The 16,400-nt window shown below is 42.3% G+C and overlaps 1 protein-coding gene across 4 annotated transcripts in view; it reads right to left on the reverse strand.

The window, feature by feature from the left end:
- The window catches only part of PLS1 (plastin 1), a 72,869-nt gene that overhangs the window by 53,413 nt on the left and 3,056 nt on the right, over positions 1 to 16,400 (reverse strand). For 2 of the 4 annotated variants that reach the window (XM_054982684.1, XM_054982681.1), the window contains exon 1: positions 11,979 to 12,135. The exons of 1 other annotated variant lie outside the window; for it this stretch is intronic. The gene's annotated coding sequence lies outside the window, so the exon portion shown is untranslated. Of the gene's footprint in view, positions 1 to 11,948; positions 12,136 to 16,400 lie in introns of those variants that run through there. One more of the 4 variants, XM_054982682.1, reaches the window with a different exon arrangement.

Below are 16,400 nucleotides of genomic sequence, written 5' to 3' on the forward strand. Positions count from 1 at the left end.
CTGGCAAGCACTTACGTTATTGCAGATACTTTGTCCAGAGCTTACGATGAGAATGAAGTTGAGATTGAAGTTGAAGCAAATTCTGAATCTGGTATCAAACACGTAAATCTGCTTTAAAGACCTTTTCCAGTTTTTTGACCAGATGCAGTCAGGAATTGCAAAGGCTACAGCTCAAGATGTTACCTTGCAACAAATTATGTACACCATTAATTCTGATGGACACACAAAACACTTACCACATCCTTACGACTATTTTGAAGGGGACCTATATGTGCTAGATGGAATCCTATTCAAACATACCAGATTGGTGGTTCCTAGTTCTCTAAAGAAAAAGATTAAGGAACCCATTCCCCCAGTGGGAGCAGGGGATCCCCCACTTTCACCCTCTGCCCCCCCGCCTCCACTTACCTGGCTGGCAGTAGAGGGAGGCACGGGAATGGGCCTCTTGGGCAGGCTTCCAAGGTGGCATGGTGACATCTCTGACATCATCACAACAGCCTAAGAGCACTCCTATGCTTCACCGCAGGCTGGTTTGGGCTCCAAATGGACTGAATTGGTCCCGTTTGAGGCCGAAATTGGCCTGCTGTGAGGCATGTGTATACTCCTGCACCTGCACGGTGACATCACCAGAGCTGCCATCACTGGAAATGATGTCATTGAGCAGCTGTGGGACCATGCATGCTGTGCATGCAAGAGTAGAGCATGAAGAAGGAGGTAACAGCCAGGTGGATAAGGAGACCTGGCAACCCTAGAAGAGATGTTTAATCAGGTGCAATATGTCAAAAATACAAAGACTACCAGCAAAAGCAACCCCTGCTGTTGATTCCAGAGACCTGAGAAGCATGGTCTAAAGTGGGCAACAATTTGTTCTTTTGTGCTGGACTATGTATTGATCCTGAATTACCACTATTCCCATTTCCAGGGATTGTATCATTATACCACACCGCTGCAAGCCATGTTATTTCACATCATAAACCCCTGCCTGGCAGAAGGGTGAAAAGGTTAGGGTTGCCAGCTCCCCTTACCCTCCTGGCAGCAGAGGGGGGACCCCACTTCACACCAGGTCAATTTGGGCCCCACGCTGGTCCAATTCAGCCCACTTGGGGTCCAAATCAGCCCTTTGCGAAGAATGGGAGCGCTCCTGGGGTGGTACGATCATGTCATTTTCAAGAAGTGACATCATCACACAGCCCCGGAAGCATGCCCAGGAGACCTTTTCCCTCGCCTTCCCCCCCCTCACTGACCAGGTAAGTGGTACCAGGCAGTGTGTAAGAGCAGAGGCCACAAAGAGGAGAGTAGATAAGGTGGTGCAACTCCCCTTCTCCTCTCCAGCCTTGCAGGTCCTCCATGGCAGGGATGGTCACAACAGAGCAAGGGTCATGTGACCTTGACTAGGGAAAGCATCATATCAGTTTAGGTTTCCCAGAGGTTTAAAAGTAAATGTAGCTATTTTGCTCCAATGTTAATGCTGCTTTATTTATTTACACTGGACGTCATATTATATTTTTCCAGGATCTTTGTGCATGAAAGGGTAAGTGATCACATGACATATGCCCTTTTCCCCCCATTTAAGCAACATGCCTCAAGTATTCTTACACAGATTAATACGTAAAATACTTACTCAAATTCATCAATAGTATCGGTTTCACAGTTTGCTTAGCCTGCACAATTAGAAAGGATCTTAACACCCATGTGCTTTGTATTGTATTCTGCTCCAGTAAGAAAACACTACAGTAGGAAAACTGGATGCTTTGCAACAGGCAGCACTAAGATAACATTTCCTCTGAATCACTATTATGAGCAGAGCTGACAGTGGTAACAATATTTAAGCATGCCTAAACATTTCTATTATAAGTATTCTCTTTTCAGATGATTATAACTTTGTTAGGCTTTAACACTTTCTAAGATGAAGTATTTTTTATTGCATGACTTCTTCCTCAGGCAAGTGATCATCTCTTTTAGTAGACAGAAAACTGAGCACACTTGAAGAACACCCCTTCCCCTTTCCTCTTAAACGTATTGCCTTGCTCTTTTCCTTCTCCCTGTGCTTTGGGCTCAGATGCCCGGCTGAGAGAATAACTGCATGGCTAATAATAAATGTGGTGTTGCTGTAAAGAGGAACTACATGAAAACTTCCAAACTAGCATTATCCCTCATTAGAGTAGGTCAGAAATTTTGTGGTGAAGGGGCCTAAGGGAGAGAGAAATCCATGCAGATGGCCTAGTATGTTTGAAGTTATTTAATTGCACTAAATATTAATACATTAAAATTTAACAGTATAAAATGAGGAGGCAGAATCTTTAGGAGGCACCACTTCAGGTTTCTGATAGAGATGCCATCTTTGAACAATTCCACATATTTAAAAAGTTACAGATGGATAGATTTCCTCAATGTACCCCATTATTAGTCCTTATTTTTGTTATGGCTTAAGTTCTCTCTAGTTCTCTTCAGGAAGCAAAGAACAACTTTGGAATGTTCATAAATGGATAAATGAACATGTATTAATAATCTCTTGATCAAGAACAAGAAATTTATTAGTAATGATAAGTTAAAAATAAATTTAAAGTACTTTCTCTGAAAGAAAAACATTTAACCTGTTTTTACCTGTTTCTCCTTGCTTCTCTAGACATAACGGTGTCACTAGTGACCCACTGACATCAGTGTGACATCATCAGGTGAAGCCCTGGTATATTAGCCCTCCCCCCCCCCGAAGAGCTAGGCTTACCAATTGCATGCCTGTTGCGGGCAAGCTCCCGGGGGGTTGCCTGGTTGTCTGCCTATCAGCGGGAGGTGACAAACCCTCTGGCGATTGCTTGCCACCAGCAGGCAACCTGGGAAAGTGCTCATGGGGTGTGTGCTCCCAGTGATGCTTGACAATGTCACTTCCTGAAGTGAGATAGTCACACTGGCTGCAGGCATGTTCCCGTGCTTCACTGAAGACAACTGTGGTCCCAAATGGGCCAGAATTAGCCCTGTGCAAAGCGTGGGAGCATACCCGTGGCCAACATGATGACTTCAGCTTCCCAGAAGTGACATCATCATTAGAGATGAGCACAAACAGAAAAAAAATGAACATGATGTTCGTTGTTCATTGCCATCCACAAACAAGGACTCACAAACAACTACAAACATGGCCCTGTTCACGAACATGTTCGTGATTGGCTGTTCATGGGGGCCAGCAGGCTCTCCTTCAGCCATCATCCAAGTCATGATCCCTACTGCACCACTCCCAGAAACCTGACCTGAGCAGACACCAGGAAAGGTACCAATAATAAATAATAGCTTGGCCCCAGAGCCTGGCAGCAGCCCTGGAACTTGAAGGTGTAGATCCATATCTCACCACACACAAATAAAATTCAAGCTCCAATGCACTCTCTCTGTCAAAATACCAACAGCAACTGTCTCTCCACTGTCTGCAAAGTCAGAGCTGGGAGCCCCCCTCCCCCCTGCTCTTTGTTCCCTTGTTGTAACAAATTTGGAGCTCCACACTTGAAAGGAAGACCTGCCTATCAAGCTAAATTGGGCTTAGATTGGGGTTTCCAGGGCAACAGCAGGAGTTCAGACAATCCCTGCCTAAATTCCCAAGGGAGTTGATTGCAGGTGCCAGACTGTCTGGCTTGACGAACAGCAATGAATGACCACCTGTTCGTTTAGAATGGGGCCTCTCGAATAGCTTGTTCGCGAACAACAGATTGGGCTGTTCGTGGCTTTTTTTTGTTCGTATTGCTGTTCATGCCCATCTCTAGTCAAGAAGACTACCTTCTCCACATGAGCCTACTTATACACTAAGGTAACCTGGTCCATGTTTTCATGTCTTCAGAAGCTCAGCAGGTGATTACACAGGACAGGGCCTTCTTGATGGAGGCCTTGGAACTTCCTCCCCAGCTAGGGTTGCCAGCTTCCACGTGGTGGATGGAGATCTCCCAGAATTACAACAGATCTCCAGGCCATAGAAATCAGTTCCCCTGGAGAACATGGACGCTTTGGACAGTGAACTCTATGGCATTATACACTTCTGAGATCACTCCCCTCTCCAAACCTTGCCCTCTCCAGGAGCCCCCCCCCCCAAAATCTCCAACACTTTCCTAACCTGGAGCTGGCAACCCTGTTCCCAGCTAAGATTGTTCGGCTGTGTTCCTTTTCATAAATGAGTTAAAACTATTGTTTTAAACAGTTTTAAAATTCATTTTAATTTGCTATTTTAATGTTAATAATCTGAGTGGCTCCATTGGTTTTAAAAATTTTATAAAATTGTTGGCAACTTGTTCTTAGTTATGATTGACTTACTTATTAGTTTTACTAGTGCAAGCCGCTTTGTGGATCTCCATGGCAGAAAAGTAGAGTATACACATTTTAAACAATAAAGAGAAAGGACTGGATCCAAAATTATGTTAATGGAGCTAATGCAACAGAGCTTTCCCAACTCTCCCTTCACACTGAACTCTCCCAAACTCTCTGAATTATTGCCTCTGGGGAACAAGGGACTCTCAGGGACAGCACAGGGGCAAAGAGGAACCTGCAATGGGAGGGGGAGTTGGTGACTATTACCCCACCCTTTTGGTGGCAGAAGTACCTTACTCTGGTGAAAAACAACACTTGTATCTGATCCAATGGTCCTAAGCCACACATTCCTGGCTATACATAGGTAAACTAATTCTGAGTAAAACATCTTATGGCTTCCTTATTAGTGCTGGTCATAATATGGGAAAGCATGCACCTTCCAATTCTGTTCTGTAATTGCCTGCTGACAGAGACAAGAAGCACCACAGAAACTGTACACGCAGCCCTCTCTGGGATGGAGGACCTCATGTTTCTCTTTTTCTCTCTTGACCTACTTTAGGAAACAACAGTAGCAGCATTGACAAGCTGTGATAAAAAAAAATCCCATAGGGGGTGCAGAAAGAGATCATGGTGGGGAAGCAGAAGTGATAGATACAGGGGGGTGGGAATAAACATCTGTGATTCATAATAGAGCTTGAGCTTCTAGCAAGAAGACATGTCTATAAATGTAAAGCTATTAGGAAAATTACAGGCTAATGTTTCTAAACCGTGATTCTGATGAAGAATGCGTTTGGCAGCAAAATTAGATGATTCCAGAAGCTTTAACCACGGGATAAAGAAATAATAATAATAAAATGTTAATGATGGGAATGAGCGTGCAAAAGCAATTCAGAAAGGGGTTGCACTTGCAAATAGAAATTACCCACTGAATACAACAAGGAATGTGTGCTGAAAGGCACTGAGCCAAAATTTTGATTGAAACTCTTTAAAAGGGTTGAATTAGTCAGCAGTTCATAAATAGTTTCAAAGTCAGCACAACTGAAAACTTCCAGCATATGGTAGCTTCTTTATGCTGTACTCAGAACTTAATCTGAGCCAAGATATACTAGGACTCTGTCCCAGGACCTATTTTCAGTGCTGAGACCCGGCACTGAGCAAGACAAGTGCTCTAGTAATCTGAACATATGCAGAGTTCCTTCAGAAATAAGCATTGGGGCAGCAGGTCCTCTGTATGCCATGCCCCAGAATCTTTTGCAGTGCCAGAAAGCTTCTTGGATCATATGAGCAGCAATAGGCCTTGGACTTTTCTTGAGGGCCTTTCCCCACATATATCGAATTAAAGGCTTCTCAGTCTGACTGCTAATTCTAGGCAGCTGTGATCCCCAGCACTTTTCATTTTAGCACTTCCACTGGTTATTCTGCCTGTGCAAACTGTTTGAAATATTCAACTGATTCAATTTCCCAGTTTCAGGGATCATACCATTTAAAAAAAAATTCCAACCATTTGCCAGTTCACCTCTGGGCACAATTCAAAGTCATGGTTATTATCTATGAAGCTCCACAGCTTGGTAGCAGGATGCCCTTTCCCATAAAAGCCAGCCCACTTTGTTACAGGCCCTGTTCAGACCCTACAAGCTAGGAGGCTGAGCACCAGAGACAGGGACTCTTCAGTAGTATCACCCAAGTTGTGGAATTCCTTTTTCAATAAAGCTTGTTGGGTACCAAATTTATAGCCTTTTAGGTGCCCCATGAACAACTGATTTCATATGTGGGGGGGGGGGAGCGACCCCTGCTGTGGAAGCAACAGCAAGCAGTACATGCTGGAATAGTATTCACACACCCCATCTCTGCTCTGTTCGCACCACTCTTCTTCTCGGCCCGCTTCCTGCTCATCATATTCGTGCAGAAGCACTGAAATGACCGTAATCTTGCCATCACACCTTCCCTCAACAGCGGAACCCTGTCTCACAACTGAGACCAGCTGAGGTTTTTTTTAAAAAAATAATCCCTGTTGAAGGGCTGAAGAGAAGGTCTGCTGGAGCGGACTACTGCCATTTAGAAGGCAGCACAAAATTCGGACTCCCCTCTGGACTTGCTGCAGCAGAGCTACCAAAGGTTTCACACAGAGCCTCTGCCTGCACCTGGCATGCTGTTTCTCCAGTAAGTCAGAGCAAAGACTCCAGCTCAAAATGAAAAGCCCTGGGAGCCCCTAGAGTTACACTCAGCAAAAGTACAGCATCATGTGGAAACTTCCAAATAAAGCAGGGATATGATGTGCTATCAAGAGAAAATCCCCAGCTAAGGCTTATAGATCTTCCCCTTCCCTCAGTTTTGTCAGTCATTTCCCATTTCATGCTACTATTGTTTTAAAAGGCGTCTACTCATGTTTTTATATAATCTTACCTTGATATTTAATCTGGTGTTGTTGTTTTGTTTTCATCTGTTATTTTTTTTTTATCCTGGTTTGCTGCTGCTCTCATTTTTATTAGTCCATATTATTTTTATTGGGTTTGTTTGTGAGCTGCCTCATCCTTAAACATAAAAGGTGAGCAGTATTCCTGATGACTCACCGTTTATGTGGCGCAGGCGCATTCTGCGTACAGGTGGGAAGGATGGCCCACCCACCAGCCCTTTGCTGCCATGATAGGCTGGCGCAGGGAAGAGCCCACCCACTTGCACGGCCTTCCACTCGGGCAAGGAGGCTGCAGGGTGGGCAGTCCCAGCTCCCAGCCCTTCCTTGCTGTGGGCAGTGGAGGGAAGAGCCTGAGCACCTGCATGGCCCTCCACTTGGGCGAGTAGATGGCAGGACGAGCAGCCCTGACTCCCAGCCCTTCCTTGCTGTGATTGGGGCACTGGGGAGGGAGCAATGCCTGGTCCTGACACCCTGCTCCCCTCCTCTGCCCCAGATTGGGGTGCTGGGGATGGGGCAATGCCTGGCCTTGCTGCCCTGCCCTCCTCCCTCCACTCCAGATCAGGGCAGTGGGGAGGGGGCAGTGTCTGGCCCCACCACCCTGCCCTTCTTCCGATCGGAGCACTGGGGAGGAGCAATGGCCGTCCCTACCCCCCTACCCGCCTCCCCCTGGTCCAGAATGGAGTGCTGGGGAGGGGGCAGTGCCTGGCTCAGCTGCCCTGTTGTCTTCCCCCTATCACAGATCAGGGGCAGGAGAGGGGGCCATTCCCGGCCCCAGTGCCCTGCCCTCCTCTCCCCGCCCCAGATCAAGGCACTGGGGAGGGGGCAATGCCCAGTCCGGCCACCCTGCCCTCCCCCCACGATTAGGGTGTGGGAGAGGGGGCTATGCCCAGCCCGGCCCCCTGCCCTTTCTAGTGCCTGTTGTATTTTTTGCCACAATGGGATTTGTTGCTAGTGGATATATATATGGAGAAGCAGGGTGAAAATATTTGTAATTAATTAATTAATACAACTAGGGCCCAAAGAACTTGAACTGTGTTTTCAGTAAGTACCAGGATTGTATCTTTTAACTAGTTCATGTCTGAACCAAAAATACATTTCTTATATAACTGAACTGTCCCCAGCCCATCTTGAGAATCCTGAAGACATAATCAGTTAGTTTGCCTCTTGGGGCATATCTACACTATGATGAATATGCCACTTTGACAGAGCAGCAAATTTTGTTTGTAAATGATAAAACACTATTCATACTATCAAACACTATCCATACTATATCTGGAGGTATACTAATTATTAGGGCTTCCTCCATAAAAACAAAGGTTTATGTTTATAAATCACTTTATAAATCATTTGTCCTAAGACTTAATGTAACTGCAAATCATTTTTCATATGATATATATATATGAGTTGCTAAAATGCCTAGTTTTGATTTTGTTTAGAAAGTTGTATATGGTCTAATTCATAGTTACAGAAGCTGTTACTTTTAGTAGGCATGTTATCAGAAGGGTTGTAGCAGCTGACTAATAGAGAAGGTTATTATGGATTAAAACTGGGTTAATGAACTCAGTGTTCAAATAGTGTAATAATGAGCAATTATGTAACTCAGAGAGTCTCTTGCATATGGAACATGCAGAGTTCACAAAACACCACTCTCTTTTGCTCTATCTATTGCAACTGCAGTTTGGTGTAGTGCTTAAGAATGCGGGACTCTAATCTGGAGAACCGGGTTTGATTCCTCACTTCTCCATTTGAAGCTGGCTGGGTGACCTTGGGTCAGTCACAGCTTCTAGGAGCTCTCTCAGCCCCACCCAGCTCACAGGGTGTTTTGTTCTAGGGATAATATGACATACTTTGTAAACCACTCTGAGTGGGCATTAAGTTGTCCTGAAGGATATAAATCAAATATTATTATTATATTAAGAGTGAAGTTTCAATGATGCCCATGGAGTCAATATCACTTGATGCAGCAGTCAGAATTAATGTGTATGATGTGCACAGTAGCAAACTGTAATTCTGAAATATCTAGAACACATTATAATACTGTTAGTGAATTTTGGGGAAGCCTCCATATTTCTAATTAAAACTGGCTATGACCTGTCAATCCACCATGTACCTCAACTTGATTGTTATCTATGTGACTATATCTGTATTCTTGCATTTTTGTTCTATTTTTAATGAATGATTTTAGATTGTAAAGGCCAATGGCCACATAAAATAAATTCGCATCCTACTAGAACTTGATTGTAAGAACTGGCTGTTTATTTACAGAACTGTATGAGGTCTTATGAACTGTATACATTTTTTTCTATGTCGATTGAAAGGTATAAAATACAGGAGCTGATGCTTTCCTGTATGAATTCAATTACCTAATCGACTGCTTCAGGCTCATTGCTAAATAAACCTTTTACTTCTATGATCACCAAGTTTAAATGTCTTGAGTTGTTTCTTAAACTAGTAGTGAAGTGGGCTATGGGTGTTGGTTTACTTTCCCCAATAAATACCCATGAGAATTTTAAACAAATATTCTTTTTATACATGTTAGACAGAGGTACATGAGGCATGACACCACCACATTCATTTGGAACTGATCTCAGTGCAGCATCAAAACAAGATAATTTGACATATCATTTGCAATATTCCATATTATATATGATAATGGTTAACTGGGTTCTCCTATTTATATTGTTCTGAAAAAAAGCCACATAATTGCCAGAGGAAGCCTATCACATACCTAAACACTGCTTCCCACAGCAGTATCAGTGACACTGTGAACTTCAAAGAACGATCTGATTGATTGCTAGTTAAAATAATTCTTAATGAGTTCTGTTAATTCATAAAGAATAAAATTTGAAAAGAATAAAAAACCCTGTCAAAAACTTGAACAGTAAGTTTGCATACATAGCAATCCATCAAACAGACCGTATACAACTCTCATATGATTTATTGTTCAGAATGAAAATATGACTACTTATTGCAACTAAGATTCAGTACTTTAAATGTTTGGATGATCACAAATCCAGGCACAATTCTGAAACAGTTAATACTACCTACTGTTTCAATGGTAACGTACGCATATTTAGGCCAGATGCACAAGTATTAAATCCTAGCCCTATTCAAATAAAAAGCATGACAGTACAGACAGTATAAGAACATTACTAACTTTTTGTTCTTCCATATTTAGTGAATTGATGTTGCAGTCCAACAGAGTAATATCATTTAAAATCCATTGAAGTCAGTGGCATAAAAGCCTAAACTCTGTTTATGATTGCACTGTTATTGGTCAGCATTTTAAACCAATTGATAAGTTTATATCCTATTACTTTTGATTTCTGTTTCTAAGAAAAGATTGGTTTTAATTAATATATATTTAATATATAATATACAATTAATATACAGGTGCTTGATATTGCTATAAGCAGCAAACCCTTTCTACTTAGTTCTTGCAGGTTCCAAATGAAATAGTTATCAGGATTTGTTCCAACTAGACTTCAGCCCCCAGCAAAATACACATATCAGTTTGATCAAAGGTCAATTACCTGTCAGGTAGGTTGTTACTTTCTTTATCATATATAGATATACCTGGTTAGTGATCACACTGGGATCAAGACTATTATAGCACATACAGTATACATATGGCACCCATGTTTTAATCAGATTGTTAATGTTTGCTACTTCCCAGACAGAGGGGCTATGGCTCAGTGGTACAGAAGGTGCTTTGCACATCAGTCTCTGATGTAACAGGTTAAAGGATCACAGGAAAAACTTGCTGGGAAAGACCATTCTTTGTCTGTGACATTGAAGAGCTGCTGAGAGCCAGAGTAGACAGCACTAAGCTGGCTGGACCAATAGTCTCACTTGGTACAAGGCAGCTTTATCTGTTTACATGCATTAATTTTATTGGCTTGGTCATTCTTGTCTGAGCCTGGATGAAATTACCTGTAAATCTCTATTAACATTACACATGGTCAATTAGTTTTAGGAAAGAAGCCACATTTACCCTGTCAAATTCCACACCACTTTAGGGATGTCCACCTTAAACACCCGAGAAACAATAACATTAATCAACACAATGTAGTATTAACATTTGGACTGGACTGTTATTTTATGTTTTAAGAAAACATTACATAGGTTCTGAACTTCTGCAAAAACTATAGGAGCATTTGAGATTATCTAGCATGCGCTGGCAATGCTAGTTCACTCTAGTCCATGCCTCAGCATGAATTTTTCATTCCACTTGGTTCCTATCCAACACAATAAGCCTCAGGAAAGATATCAAGGTTAAACAGTGCTAATTTCCTCTCCAGTGATCAAACATGGCAAAGAAAGAAGTGAAAAGTAAATGCAACATCATTTTTGAAAGTGTAAAAATGTCCCAGTTCTTTCATAATGACTCAGAAACACCTTTGAAAAGATAAGGCAAGAAGAAAGGCACCTGAATTCATTGGTGTGTGTGTGTATGCACATCAGTGAATTATATATATATATATATATATATAGACACACACATTGTGGAAGAAAAAGTCTGGGTATGATCAATTATGAATGAAATGGTCAACAGTTATCACAAAAACTTTAATTGCAAAATTGGGCCACAATCAAGCCACCTTCATCTCTTTTCTGGTGAAGCACTGAGGGCTGCTTTCAGTGCTATAGAAACAGGCATCAGACAGCATTTACACAAAGAATTGTGTTTCAGTCTTCTCTCCCAGCAAATGAACAATGCAAGCAAGCTATTTACCATATAATACTGAAAACAAATGCAATGGCTATAGTTTTCCTTCAGGAATGTAAACCTTAGTTTGACATCAACTCTATTTCCTCTCTTGACTCTTCATTATTTCTGTCAGCGAAGAATACGATCATACAAATACTTTTTCTATTACAATATTCCACCCATATAAAGTACACCAACATCCCAAAGAGCCTTATATTCCTCTTTAATAAATAACCAGCAACAGAAGAAAATGCTATTACTTTTCATTCATGATCAGCTCCCCAAAAAATTATTATGAAAGGGATTACAGGTAGTTTTGTACTTCAGAATAATTTTTGCAGTTCTTATCTACATTAATATTTCTTGGGGAATAGAAGCGCTAGTTTCCTTCAAAAGCAACTGTTTTGAGAGCTGAGAACATTAAATTAAAAGTAGCAAAACTGAGCTGCCAAACCGCAGAAGTTTTAAACCATTTAAAAATGAACCTGCCGTTATGAACAGCCTCCCAGTGGCTGAAGGGAATAAATGATGCAAAGCCGATACCTCTTTCCTCCTCCCTTCGGAAAAAGATACCTGCAAAACCACCGGGCGTCTGAACGGCTCCCTTCACCTTCCTGCTACTCTTCCCGGGCTGCTGCTGCTGCTGCTGCTGCTGCTGAAGTCAGATCTAACTGCAGCTTCAACGCCAGGCTGTCTGTCGGCAGGAGCAGCAAAGCACAGGACACCTGCAGCCGGCGGGCGGTCTCAGTTCTGCTGACTGGTAGCCGCAGAAATCAATCGGTTTGCGTTCCAGGCGGCAGGAGGCGGGTTCCGATCGGAGCGTGCTCTGCCAAGGGGCTAGGAGGGGGGTCTGAGGGTTGTCAATCGTAGGATCAAATTCCAGTGATTGTCAGCCTTTAAAAACATGTAATTGATTCCAGGAAACTAAGAGCTGGGAACTAGGCTGCTGGGAGACTTTGAGAGGCCGTTCGGCACGTTTAATCCCCCAATCAACTGGATTGCAAATGTAGAAGGCTGAAATCCCGTGTTCACTTCCTGGAGAGGAAATCACACTAAACTCTGGTTTTAAATGGGCTGCATCAATTATCTTTTCTTACGTGCATAGGATGTGAGTTACATCTAATGAGTTATACACACACACACATCCCTGGCATCAGAGACTTTGCTTATACCTTTTGTTATATGCTATACTAGTTACACAATACAATACCATATAGCTATTGTTTCAGTTTTGAAGGTATATAGCACTAACCCAGCCAAATCGGATTTTCCCTGTTAACCCACCCTTTAAAGTCAACAGAGAAAAAAAGTAATGCTGCCATCATCAACTATACAGTAATTCTGCTGTGGAGGTATTTTCAATCCCCACCCTATTCCACAAGGAGTATAAAATACTTTTATTATATGTTTACTAACAGATTCAGGCTGAGGCTGCAAAACACATACCTTCTCTCCTGAACCCTACTGGCACGACAGTAAATTTGCATTGTTGAGTGAGGAAGGATGTAAAACTATAGAGGTATCTGGTAAATACAGATTCAGTCCTGTCTTTGAAGTAAAGGAGGGGAAATTATTTGCAGTCCTTGTACATCATGGTTGTTGTGGGTTTTCCAGGCTGTATTGCCGTGGTCTTGGCATTGTAGTTCCTGACGTTTCGCCAGCAGCTGTGGCTGGCATCTTCAGAGGTATAGCACCAAAAGACAGAGATCTCTCAGTGTCACAGTGTGGAAAAGATGTTGGCAGGTCATTTGTATCTACTCAGGAGGGGTGGGGTTGAGCTGAGTCATCCTGTAAGAGTTTCCCAGGGTGTGGAATGCTAATGGCGGGAGGCCTCACTGTATCCTGAGGAGGTTCTTTTGCATATGGATTGGGGCTTGATGTGCTAATCTTCTCTGCAGGGCTATTGTTGAGTATAGAGTGTTTTGTTAGCCTAGTGTTTTTCAGAACTGGAAACCATGCTCTGTTCATTCTTAAGGTTTCTTCTTTCCTGTTGAAGTTTTGCTTATGCTTGTGAATTTCAATGGCTTCCCTGTGCAGTCTGACAAAGTAGTTGGAAGTGTTGTCCAGTATTTTGGTGTCCTGGAACAAGATACTGTGCCCTGTTTGAGTTAGGCTATGTTCAGCCACTGCTGATTTTTCAGGTTGTCCAAGTCTGCAGTGTCTTTCATGTTCTTTTATTCTTGTCTGGATGCTACGCTTTGTGGTCCCGATGTCCACTTGTCCACAGCTGCAGGGTATACGGTATACTCCTGCAGAGGTGAGGGGGTCTCTACTGTCTTTTGCTGATCGTAGCATCCGTTGTATTTTTCGGGTGGGTCTGAATACTGCTTGAAGGTTATGCTTTTTCATAAGCTTTCCCATCTGATGAGTAATTCCTTTGATATATGGCAAAAACCACTTTTCCTGTAGGAGACTGTTTTTCCTTGGTTGTTTGATTCATCCTGGGTTTGATTGCTCTTCGGATTTCATTTCTGGAGTAGCCATTTGCCTGAAGTGCGTGGTTTAGATGATTAATTTCCTCATTGAGACAGTGCGGCTCACATATCCGTCTTGCACGATCCACTGATGTTTTCATTATGCCTCTTTTCTGTCGGGGGTGGTGATTGGAGTTTTTGTGTAAGTACCGATCAGTGTGAGTTGGTTTCCTGTAGACCTTGTGACCTAACTGAAAGTTTGCTTTGCGGATGACCAGGGTATCCAGGAATGGGAGTTTTCCCTCGATTTCTTTCTCCATTGTGAATTGTATGTTCAGGTGGATGTTGTTGAGATGATTCAAAAACCCCATCAATTCTTCCTCCCCGTGGCTCCAAATGATAAATGTATCATCCACAAACCGGAACCATACACTAGGTTTGTGGGGTGCTGATTCTAGAGCTGTTTTTTCAAAATGTTCCATGTAGAAGTTTGCTATAACTGGGCTGAGAGGGCTCCCCATGGCCACCCCATCCATCTGTTCATAGAATTCGTTATCCCATTGGAAGTAACTGGTTGTCAGACAATGATGGACTAAGGCTGTTACATCCTCTGGGAAAATCTGATTAATAAGTGCAATAGTGTCTTTTACTGGAACCTTGGTAAACAGGGATACAACATCAAAACTGACAAGTATGTCTTGTGGATTGAGTTTCAGAGAACTGATTTTGTTGATGTTGGATCCTCTCAGCCCAGTTATAGCAAACTTGGTCAAAGATCTATGCCATTGATCAAAAGATCTAATGCCACTGGCCATTAAAATTGCCAATTATGCTGCCATAGGTGGTTTTAAAAAACAACAACAAAAATCTCAAAACTGTTGTATGTCTACATTACATTAGAAAAATCAAGGATGTCCTCAGATATGCTGTACATTTTGAATGAGTGAAATGTTTTGTAAGATAAGATATATCTCACTCAAGAAGAGAAAATATTTTATAGGAGGGTATTTTTTCAGTACTCCCACAATTTCCCAATTTTTCCAACGGAAACATTGAAAAGGGGGGGGGGGTCTCAGATGCTTCGCTAATGAGTTAGGGACTGTAGACTTCACCACTATCTTGCCTTGCATATTATTTGTTGCTTTGATTATGTACTTCTATATACTACCTGTGTTTCATGTTATCTAATGTCAGTCCTAGAATTGATTGTGTTCTGTTTCAGCAGTTCTTCAGCTCTGTATTGGATCCTTGCTAATGCTATGTCTTTGTAAAATACTATGACATTGTTGTCCTTGATACTGTATGGAAATGTCCTTGATACTGATTGTACTAATCTCACACTATGTAATCTGCCTTGCATCTCAGTGAGAAAGGTGGACTATAAATGAAACAAACAAATCTATGACCCAGGTGCAGGACCTCCATTTTAGTAGGATTTCGTTTCAGTTGGCTCTGCTTTAACCATACAGTATATGGTTATGATGGAGTCATAGGCACCTAACAGAAAGTGCCTTTGGCAACAATGTGCTAATAAATTCTCCTGCCTTTCCATATCATATTGACTGTCCTGTGATGATGGTTGTTATTTTATATGGTGCCATGAAAACACATAACACTTTGTAGATTTACATGAAGCAAAAGCAGACGTCTTTGTCTTTCATGAGCTGTTACTTTCCTGGTAACAATAACAACAACCTTCTGCTTATATACCACTCTTCAGGACAATTTAAGGCCACACTCAGAGAGGTTTACAAAATCAGTGTCATTATAATCCCCACAAACAGATACCCTGTGAGGTAGGTAGGGCTAAGAGAGCTGTGAGAGAGCTGCTACTGACCCAAGGTCACCAAGCTGGCTTCAAGTGGAGGAGTGGGAAATCAAACTTGGTTCTCCAGAGTCCTACCAATCTTAACCACTACACCAAACTGGCTCTTTGCTAAGGGAAATCCGATGAGATAGTGCATGATATGGACATAATGTCCACAATGGACAGGTAATGAGGCTAATTTATTTAGTCTTCTGTTGAAAAGTGCTCCAAGAGACAATGGATGAAGTCACTTCATAGGGAATCTTTGCCAGTTTGATGGACAGGACACTACAAAGTCCAACGGCCTGTTAGATCTCTCCCCTTGAAAGCCAGCCTCCCCTCCCTTGAAACATGAAATAATCCATGGTAGCTGTTGGGATGCAGAGGGCCATCCCGGCATGTTGCGTAACCAAGACCCACCATTTCTCTAAACATCTGGGGCCTCTAGCGCAAAGAAAGTGTGAACTTTAGAAAGCCCTCAAACAAAAATCATCTGCCATAGACTGTTTGCTTGAGGGCATTTTTTTGGGTATTTTCAGTATTTCTAATGAAGAAACACCCTGATCTGGATATAGTAATAATAATATTATTATTGGCTGGTGGGGGGGGCGGAGAAAGAGACATAAATTGGCTTTGACTTGATGGCGCTTTCCACCATCACCACCAAGAAATTCTTGGCTTAGTTTTTACCTTGTGATTTGTCAACCACTGTAATATTTTTTGAAATTATTATAATTCATAGTTAATCTTTGCTTGGGGTGGTGTGTGTGGGGA

Source organism: Eublepharis macularius, chromosome 6, assembly GCF_028583425.1.
Source record: "Eublepharis macularius isolate TG4126 chromosome 6, MPM_Emac_v1.0, whole genome shotgun sequence".
Taxonomy (NCBI): Eukaryota; Metazoa; Chordata; class Lepidosauria; order Squamata; family Eublepharidae; genus Eublepharis; species Eublepharis macularius.